At 34.7% G+C, this 10266-nt stretch overlaps 3 long non-coding RNA genes across 4 annotated transcripts; 1 reads left to right on the top strand and 2 right to left on the bottom strand.

Moving 5' to 3' along the window:
* Positions 1-1862: 1862 nt before the first annotated feature.
* Positions 1863-4303, top strand: LOC309512759. Its single transcript, XR_014211176.1, has 3 exons — positions 1863-1998; positions 2655-2756; positions 3365-4303. It is a non-coding gene; the product is annotated as an uncharacterized lncRNA (long non-coding RNA).
* LOC309512760 lies at positions 2009-6961 on the bottom strand. The gene is made up of 3 exons (XR_014211177.1): positions 6911-6961; positions 5752-6140; positions 2009-2611 (listed from the first exon to the last, which is right to left on the bottom strand). It is a non-coding gene; the product is annotated as an uncharacterized lncRNA (long non-coding RNA).
* Position 6962: 1 nt separating this feature from the next.
* On the bottom strand, positions 6963-9012 carry LOC309512757. Of its 2 annotated transcripts, none has more exons than XR_014211173.1 (4): positions 8744-9012; positions 7986-8087; positions 7181-7303; positions 6963-7026 (listed from the first exon to the last, which is right to left on the bottom strand). It is a non-coding gene; the product is annotated as an uncharacterized lncRNA (long non-coding RNA). The 2 variants fall into 2 exon arrangements; XR_014211174.1 differs by having other exon boundaries at positions 6963-7023.
* Between the last annotated feature and the right edge of the window lie 1254 nt (positions 9013-10266).

Below are 10266 nucleotides of genomic sequence, written 5' to 3'. Positions count from 1 at the left end.
ACTCAAAAGATAACTTAGTCCAGTAACAGGCTTTTAGTGCATGTGCGCGTCGAGTGTACGCGCTCAGTAAAGCGCATATTTGAACAGCATCAGCAGCGAATGACATGTTTAACCGGCAAGGCTTTAAAGTACATGCAAATAATGAACTTTTGTGAACTGCAGTGTCCCGTTCCTCTGCGTTAACATTTGATGTGAATATACGTCGTGCTGCAGTGTAGCCTAGAATAGATGAAGGCGCTGCAACTGATAAAATGCGCAGTTGTTTGGTGTGATTTTACGATTCCAAATTTGGGGGGGCAGAGGGGGGGCCAAGCTTGGTGACACGGGGGCACTGCCCCCCCCCCCCCCCCCCCCCCCCCCTAGAACCGCCACTTTTCATCTACAGTACACAGTAATTACTAAACTGTAGCAACTCTTTAGTTTATGAGATTATAAATATATATGTATCCTTATCCTTAACAGAAACACCAAAAGACAAAGTTAATTAACTGCTGTTCTTTCACTGCTGCAATGCACAGATGCAGCAAATATTATTTAACTTAAAAGTGGCATTTTATAAATGTTCAGATTGTGAGGGCAGTTAGTCAAAATAAGATTGTGTGTCAGTGGACAAAAAAATGGTTATGATTATCTAAAGTTTGGGTTCAGTAAGTTTTATTTAGTAAGAATACGTTAAATTGACCAAAAGTGCCAGTAAAGATGTTTATAATCTTAAAAATGTCTATTTAAAATAAATGCTGTTTTTTTAAACTTTCTATTCAAGAATTCAGAAAAAAAGAATCACGTTTTCCATAAAAAATATGAAGCAGCACAACTGTTTTCAAAATTGATAATAATAAGAAATGTTTCTTGAGCAACAAATCAGCATATTAGAATGATTTCTGAAGTATTGATAAAAGTATTGATACTCATAAATTACAGCATCAATAAATAAATTACATTTAAAAAATATATTCAAGTATCAAAACGGTTATTTGAAATTGTAATATTTCACAATGTTATTGTTTTTTGTGTATTTTTGATCAAATAAATGCATTAAAAAAAAACATTTAAAAAAAATCTGTCCGACCCCATACTTTTGAATGGTAGTGTGCATATATATAGCAAGAGTATAATGTTGATTTTATATAATAGTTGCAACCCTGTATCACATGAAATACGTTCTGAGGAAACTATTTTGCAAATCGCAATTACGTTACATGCCAACATATAAGCAGTGCTATTACGTTGGTCCTTAACCTAATATAAGCAGTGCTATTACGTTGGCCCTTAACCTAATATAGCCAATCTATTGCAGTGCTATTACGTTTGTCCTGAACATAATACATCCAAAGCAGGTTTCTTTTCACACGTAGCAGCTAATGCTGTTCATTTTGTTTTAATTATTTACTCCCTTTTTTCTCATTGGGCTACAAAATATTATCTATGCCAGGGCGAGTCAAATGGCAGCACACAGATAATTTTTATCTGGCCCTCCAACTGGTTTTTGATGTTTAAAACCCCTCGCAATCTGATATCAAAGTCCCCGCAAAGGTTTAGCGCGTTCAGCGGTGAGTTTAACAACGCACGTGATCATTCAGCGGTGAGTTTAACAACGCACGTGATCTCACGGCAGTTCGTGATATGGTCACGTAATTTAATCTATTGATTTGTGCCACGGACACGTTTATTTCGTTATTTTCGTAATACCAGCACGTTTTTTAAACTAATGTATTTTCAATGGGAAGCGTCTTTCGTGATAATAACAGCACGATTCTTTCTGCCTGGCTGTCGGCTGCAGCAGAGAAGCTGTTTAATCAACATTTATTCACGAGATCTTATGTATTTTTATGTATTTTTTTAATGTTATTATTTCGGTCTTATTGCCAGGGAAGCTGGTTTGCTTTGCTGTTTATTGATTTTCTAAAATTATATTTTATCAGTAGGAAATCGCGCTGAAGAAGTCTCGTTCCGAACACATCGCGATATTTGGCATCAGTTCACGTGTGTCAGATGTTGGTAAGTAAATACCTAAATACGCTATCCTAATGTGTGATATCATGTCTTTTCTGTTTGTCGATGTTAATCTGCCATTATATCTGCCATCTCCACGGAGACTTTGCGTTTCATTGCTTTCTAATTCAAAACAGGGTGATTAACACTGCCTGTCACGTGACGTGCTATAGGCCTAGATATTCATATCAGATTAAAAATAGTACAATTAGTTCCAAAGTTGTATTTGTAGTAGAAGCACAGTAAAAACAACACTTACCATGCTTTTACCGCAGTAACATTAGTTTTACTGTGATAAGTGTAGTAAAAAGACAGTAATCACAAAACTTACCATGCTTTTACCACAGTAACCATAGTTTTACTGTGATAGGTGTGGTAAAAGGACAGTAACCACAAAACTTACCATGCTTTAAACCTCAGTAACCTTAGTTTTACTGTGATTGGTTTAGTAAGGACAGTAATCACAAAACTTACCATGCTTTTACCTCAGTATTGATAGTTTTAAAGTGATATTTGTTGTAAATGCATATTAACCACAACACTTGCCATGCTTGTAAGGCTTTATAATGTAACATCCAATATTTGCAAGGTAAATCAGTACTTTTTCCTTTAAATAATCCTATATATTATACATAATGATATTTTCTTTTCTCTTTTTTCAGCTGAAAAGACCAAAAGGGCCTTTCGGACTCAGTCATTCCATTATTGTTTGAGGAGAAGTAAACGGAGGAGACGGAAAGCTGCAAAGGCAAATATTCACAATGGTATGTGTTGGTTTTAACCCTAAATCAAACATTTTATCAAGCATTTGTTGTTTCTTAAAACTTTTCTCACAAAACCCATAGCCCAATCAGTACAAACATAGTCTGAAAGTCTTAATAATTCACAAGATTTAACAAGTTTTTTCAAATTCGTACGATACTCGTACATATTTGTATACTCGTACACAATCCTGCAGCTTTTACTCCTAGTGCTGTCATTGGCTACTGCCTCAATTCCTGTACATATTTATCGCGATATTTGTAAATCAGTTGCGCCACTTCTTGGAAAGTTGTCGGATGTCACACACACTGTCAGAAAGTTTATATTAATTGCAAATTGGTCTCCGTCTGTTTATGTTCCAGTGATACATGATGTCTCTCCACACCTCATAACCTACCTCTGTTTGCAAGAGTGGAAAAGCTTATCTGACTTGTCAAATGACATCAGATACTCGATTATTTATATATAACTGTCCCGTTTGCATGTAAATCATTTTCATGATTATTGCTTGCTATTAAAGACATACTTTTATTCATAGAAATGCCCACATATCAGTGAACTTATTACATAAAAATGCTTTTAACATTTAATTATGCAACACTCTTTACAGAAAACATATCCTACAGTTATAAACTCACAACGGCATCATCAAGTCCTGTGAAGATCCGTGGCCAGGTTCTTCACATCTTCCCATGGGACACTGACATTCTTCAGGTCTTCGTGAAACATCTGTCTCCATGTCTTCCTTGGTCTTCCCTGTCTCCTGCATCCTCCTGGTGGTGTCCACTTCATCACTGTGTTTGGGTGTTGTTGTTTGGGCATGCGTAGGATGTGTCCAGCGAGGTGCACACTTTGCTCTGTCACAGTTTCTGAAAGTCTTCATGTGGAGTCCCACTCCTCCTCAGGATCTCTTTGATATATGCAGAACCAATATTGAAAATAGTGATTTATCTTTTTCCATATTGTTAAAGCATTTTGTTTTCTCTTTTCAGCTTCATAAATTGTACTTGATTTCTGCCTAATGCCTTTATCAAAAAAGTGTCAGTGTTCATCAGGTGTTTTGCTAAAGGACATATTCATTGCATAGTTACAATAAAAGTGACCAATAATCACAAGGATATAGAATGAAAGTTGAGAATGTAAAATGTTGTGCTTATGTTTTTGCCTATTTGTTATTTAAAGCGAAGAAACAAATGTATGTTCACATAACAAACTTGAATCTCATCTCTTGGTTTGTAAATATATTCAACTTCATCATAGCAATTTTTTTAACGTTAATGTATGTGTCACTATAATAGATTGCTCCTGTATCTGGATATTTTTAATTAACTGATTTTTATACTGTTGTGCAGTAGTTTTGGCACTACATTTGTCTTTAAACAGTTTGACATTAAATATTGGAATAAGTTTTCAAAATGGTGTCCATTCATTGTGCTTTTGTTACATTTATTTGAATATAATTGATATACCTTTAATATACTATACATACACTGTAAATGTTAGAAGCACTTTAGTACATGTAATTATCTTTAATTAAAATACTGCAAAACTACCCCTGCTGTAGGACATTGCTTTGAAAAAAGTTTCTCTTTCAAATTTATTTATGCATCAGTCTAAGCAAATTTGTGTCATTGATCATGTGACCTCGTTTTTGGATGGTAACCACACAAAGGAGTCTTTTGTTTTTAAATATGAGTTTTATAATTTAATTAGAAGGAATGCATGTTTAACAGCCTAAATATAAAATATTTAAGGTATCTATCCCCGCAGCCGGAACCAGAAGAGATCTGTCATCGTTTACCATAAACCAGGGCATGTAAGTGTGACGCATCTGTTCAGCTGGCTTGTTATTGGCTGTGACTTTATCGCAGAACTCGCTGTGATTGGACAATCGTTTAACCCATATAAAACGGCGCTTCATGTTACAAAGTATGTTTTGGTGGTATTATTACGTTAGTTATACATTAAGCTAACTATAAAGTGTCTCTATGTTGTGAGAAATTACTCCTTTACCGAGATCCTAACCCTAACCCTAAGCATGTCTGCACATTTCAATGAACTACAGAACAATGCTTCCTGCTCCACTGATAGAATGACAGAGATATGTGGGTAATGTAGTTTAAAACGTTTAGTAATAAAACAATAAATGTTAAATAAATAATATATTTAATGGACAACTGGATATCTAAATTTGTTCATTGTGCAAACCTTTATGACATATATGAGGGACAGGCTGAAATTTGATATTTTACTGTGAGCACTTTAAAAATAACCTTTATGCCAGCTTTCCATATATGTCTGAAAACTGTGGCCAACATTATTTATTAAACATAGTATAAGCAGTTGTCCAGACGATTTTCTCTTTGATACACTAATCAGACTTTGAGTTACAGCCATTTGAAACGTGCATTTGTTTGCTCTTCTGGGGGCCGTTGCTGGGCCCTGGGGGTGGAAGGACAGTATAATCTACACAGATCTACACATACTATTACTATTACACAAGGATAATGCACCATTCAGTAAAACAACAAAAAAACAGTGCCAACATTTCCTTTTCACCCCCCCTCTGATTGCTGCTTATATTCCTGACATCAGTGATATATAGAGTATACTATATAGAGTATACTAGAATGATCAACATGGATCATCTTCAATTAAGCTTTAAGTATTTAGCAAGATAGCCCACTGCAGCGTCTTGTTATTCACATAGCTTCCTTTTATTTCACTGGAAACTGGCATACATGCAAGTATGTGCAACTTTTGTTGCATTGTTGTCCCAAATATCATTAACCAGATCTAAATTTTTATGTCCCAAGTAAAAGAATCATGGTAATTAATTATATTTAGTTATTTATAAGTTATTAATTATATGTAGTTATTTTTAAAGAAATAAGAAATTAAAATTTCTCAAAAGAAAATTTCTATTTACTGTACCAAACACCACTTTCAATACACAATAGTCATCATACGTTATTAAACAACACTTTATTGGAGAACAAAGCATAAAGTTGATAAAGTAGCATAAAGACAAATGAGATTCAAGATAAATAAAAATGTGTCTTCAAAAACACGTTAACATCATATGAATCCATTCACAGCTGCTGAAGCCACAAAACGAGTGCCAGATAATCATATTCAGTCACATATGATACAGAAAACAGATTTGATATTGTGTTGGAAAATAATGATTCATTATCACAGCTAAACTGGTTTCTTGCTCTTCCCTGTACGTCTCTATCGTGTTAGTGTTCTTCTTCCTCGTCTAAACAGTTTGTTCAGTTGAAGAACAGAAGAACAGAAGATGTGATCACTGATGTGGTGTAGCTTTTTCTCAACCAGAGGAAGAAGTCTCAACATCCCATTGTCAGGCGTTCTCCAGTCCTGGTCTGAAAGTAAAACAAAAGACAGAAACCATTCAAATAAAGTTATGTTATGTTCTGCGTTATTTAAAGCAGTGATGGTTTACTCTGGCCCTCAGCGTCCACTGTCCTGCACATTTAGCTCCGACCTCAAACCCTCCTGCCTATTGTCTAGAAGTAAACCTGAAGACTTTGGTTAAAATTTTCAGATGTGCTCGATTAGGGTTGGAGGTTAACTCTTAACTAACCTCAAAAAGTAGAATGCAAAGGGCCAGAGTTGCCTGTTCCTTACATAAATTTACAAAGCAGCAGTCAGTACGTTATATAATATACACATTGAAGTATTATATATATATATATATATATATATATATATATATATATATATATATATATATATATATATATAATATATACACACACACATATATACATACACACACACACACACACATATATATATATATATATATATATACACATATACATATATAAATATATATACACATATATATATATATATATAAAATATTGCAGCACAAAATAAGCTAAGTACTGAACAAAAACAGTTTTACCCATATCAACAGCAACCTATTTTAAAAGATTTTTAAGAAAGGCATGGTCTCTTTTGAGCCTTTGCCAGTGATGCTTGATTTCTTTCCAGACAACATACTCTTCTGTCAATTGTTTCAAGAGCTTCACTTGGTCAAAAACCAAGTGATAACCTGTACAATGTAAAATTGTCAACATCAAATTATGTACTACATATTACAGCATTGTTTCAATACAAGACATACCAATGGACTCGCGCACTTTTCTGCCTTCTTTGGGCACCAGATGTTCCTTCCCCACCCGAAACAAAGGACTTATTCGATTAGCTTGCGTTGATATAAGGACTGGTCTTCCTTCTCTGCTGTAAAACAAGATAGTCTCGACTTACTCTTTGTGCAATTACTATTGTTCTTGAAACACAAATTAAGACAGTTATAAATAAGTTAATTTACCATATGATTCAGGAGAGAACATTTGATGAGTAAATACTGATTGCAATATTCTAGAAACTTCACCTGGGAAGGGCTGATCACGGCAAGATTCGCTGCGACTCACTAGTAGCTCTTGTAATGGTTGGCTCTTAAAAGAGCTGTTGAGTTTGATATTGGTAGAGCTTTAAAAAAAAGGACTAAGTAATCCTGCAAAACAGAAAGGAAGGTCATTTTAATACATTACTTGCAAATAGTCAGTTTATAACTGTAGGATATGTTTTCTGTAAAGAGTGTTGCATAATTAAATGTTAAAAGCATTTTTATGTAATAAGTTCACTGATATGTGGGCATTTCTATGAATAAAAGTATGTCTTTAATAGCAAGCAATAATCATGAAAATGATTTACATGCAAACGGGACAGTTATATATAAATAATCGAGTATCTGATGTCATTTGACAAGTCAGATAAGCTTTTCCACTCTTGCAAACAGAGGTAGGTTATGAGGTGTGGAGAGACATCATGTATCACTGGAACATAAACAGACGGAGACCAATTTGCAATTAATATAAACTTTCTGACAGTGTGTGTGACATCCGACAACTTTCCAAGAAGTGGCGCAACTGATTTACAAATATCGCGATAAATATGTACAGGAATTGAGGCAGTAGCCAATGACAGCACTAGGAGTAAAAGCTGCAGGATTGTGTACGAGTATACAAATATGTACGAGTATCGTACGAATTTGAAAAAACTTGTTAAATCTTGTGAATTATTAAGACTTTCAGACTATGTTTGTACTGATTGGGCTATGGGTTTTGTGAGAAAAGTTTTAAGAAACAACAAATGCTTGATAAAATGTTTGATTTAGGGTTAAAACCAACACATACCATTGCGAATATTTGCCTTTGCAGCTTTCCGTCTCCTCCGTTTACTTCTCCTCAAACAATAATGGAATGACTGAGTCCGAAAGGCCCTTTTGGTCTTTTCAGCTGAAAAAAGAGAAAAGAAAATATCATTATGTATAATATATAGGATTATTTAAAGGGAAAAGTACTGATTTACCTTGCAAATATTGGATGTTACATTATAAAGCCTTACAAGCATGGCAAGTGTTGTGGTTAATATGCATTTACAACAAATATCACTTTAAAACTATCAATACTGAGGTAAAAGCATGGTAAGTTTTGTGATTACTGTCCTTACTAAACCAATCACAGTAAAACTAAGGTTACTGAGGTTTAAAGCATGGTAAGTTTTGTGGTTACTGTCCTTTTACCACACCTATCACAGTAAAACTATGGTTACTGTGGTAAAAGCATGGTAAGTTTTGTGATTACTGTCTTTTTACTACACTTATCACAGTAAAACTAATGTTACTGTGGTAAAAGCATGGTAAGTGTTGTTTTTACTGTGCTTCTACTACAAATACAACTTTGGAACTAATTGTACTATTTTTAATCTGATATGAATATCTAGGCCTATAGCACGTCACGTGACAGGCAGTGTTAATCACCCTGTTTTGAATTAGAAAGCAATGAAACGCAAAGTCTCCGTGGAGATGGCAGATATAATGGCAGATTAACATCGACAAACAGAAAAGACATGATATCACACATTAGGATAGCGTATTTAGGTATTTACTTACCAACATCTGACACACGTGAACTGATGCCAAATATCGCGATGTGTTCGGAACGAGACTTCTTCAGCGCGATTTCCTACTGATAAAATATAATTTTAGAAAATCAATAAACAGCAAAGCAAACCAGCTTCCCTGGCAATAAGACCGAAATAATAACATTAAAAAAATACATAAAAATACATAAGATCTCGTGAATAAATGTTGATTAAACAGCTTCTCTGCTGCAGCCGACAGCCAGGCAGAAAGAATCGTGCTGTTATTATCACGAAAGACGCTTCCCATTGAAAATACATTAGTTTAAAAAACGTGCTGGTATTACAAAAATAACGAAATAAACGTGTCCGTGGCACAAATCAATAGATTAAATTACGTGACCATATCACGAACTGCCGTGAGATCACGTGCGTTGTTAAACTCACCGCTGAATGATCACGTGCGTTGTTAAACTCACCGCTGAACGCGCTAAACCTTTGCGGAGACTTTGATATCAGATTGCGAGGGGTTTTAAACATCAAAAACCAGTTGGAGGGCCAGATAAAAATTATCTGTGTGCTGCCATTTGACTCGCCCTGGCATAGATAATATTTTGTAGCCCAATGAGAAAAAAGGGAGTAAATAATTAAAACAAAATGAACAGCATTAGCTGCTACGTGTGAAAAGAAACCTGCTTTGGATGTATTATGTTCAGGACAAACGTAATAGCACTGCAATAGATTGGCTATATTAGGTTAAGGGCCAACGTAATAGCACTGCTTATATTAGGTTAAGGACCAACGTAATAGCACTGCTTATATGTTGGCATGTAACGTAATTGCGATTTGCAAAATAGTTTCCTCAGAACGTATTTCATGTGATACAGGGTTGAATAGTTCAGTAAACGTTAGCATTTAACATGTAGCAAATTTGATTTATTTTGTCCAAAATGTTTTTCTAAACAATGCTGTGGCGTGTCTACGATCAACACCAAAAACTTCAGACATACCAAGACAGACAATTCATTCATATTAAAATAAATGAGAGTAGAACATGCAATATGGTGGAATACTTCCCACCTTCTCAATTAGAATTAGAATATTGAATTGTCATCCCGTCACTGATATTGGCTGGACCATCCTAATATATAAGCTTTTTTTTTTAATGCTATTTAATAAGAAACATAATTAATAGGACAGTTTGTCAGATTTTGTTGCTGATTTAAAATATGTTATTTAAATTTGATTGAACAAAAACATTATTTAAAGGGGACATAAGATGCAAAATGCACTTTTACATGGTTTAGGGTTAGGGTTAGGGTTTAGGGTTGCATATAAATGTGTCTTAGCAGTGTGTGGAGACAACCACCCTATAATGATCAAAATCTATTCACTCCTTCTTCTTTTTTTTATTCCCTAAAACCTAAACAGTCTCAATGGATTACTTGCTCAACTACTTACGCATTCTACTTGTTATATCTTGGGGGTTTCCCGAGGCTAACGTACAGTAGAGGAGAATGACAGTCAATACTTTGCATAAGCATTTTGGGAATA

This window comes from Leuciscus leuciscus (genome assembly GCF_965113295.1).
Source record: "Leuciscus leuciscus genome assembly, chromosome: 13".
NCBI lineage: Eukaryota > Metazoa > Chordata > Actinopteri > Cypriniformes > Leuciscidae > Leuciscus > Leuciscus leuciscus.
This window is presented reverse-complemented; position numbering and strand designations above follow the sequence as displayed.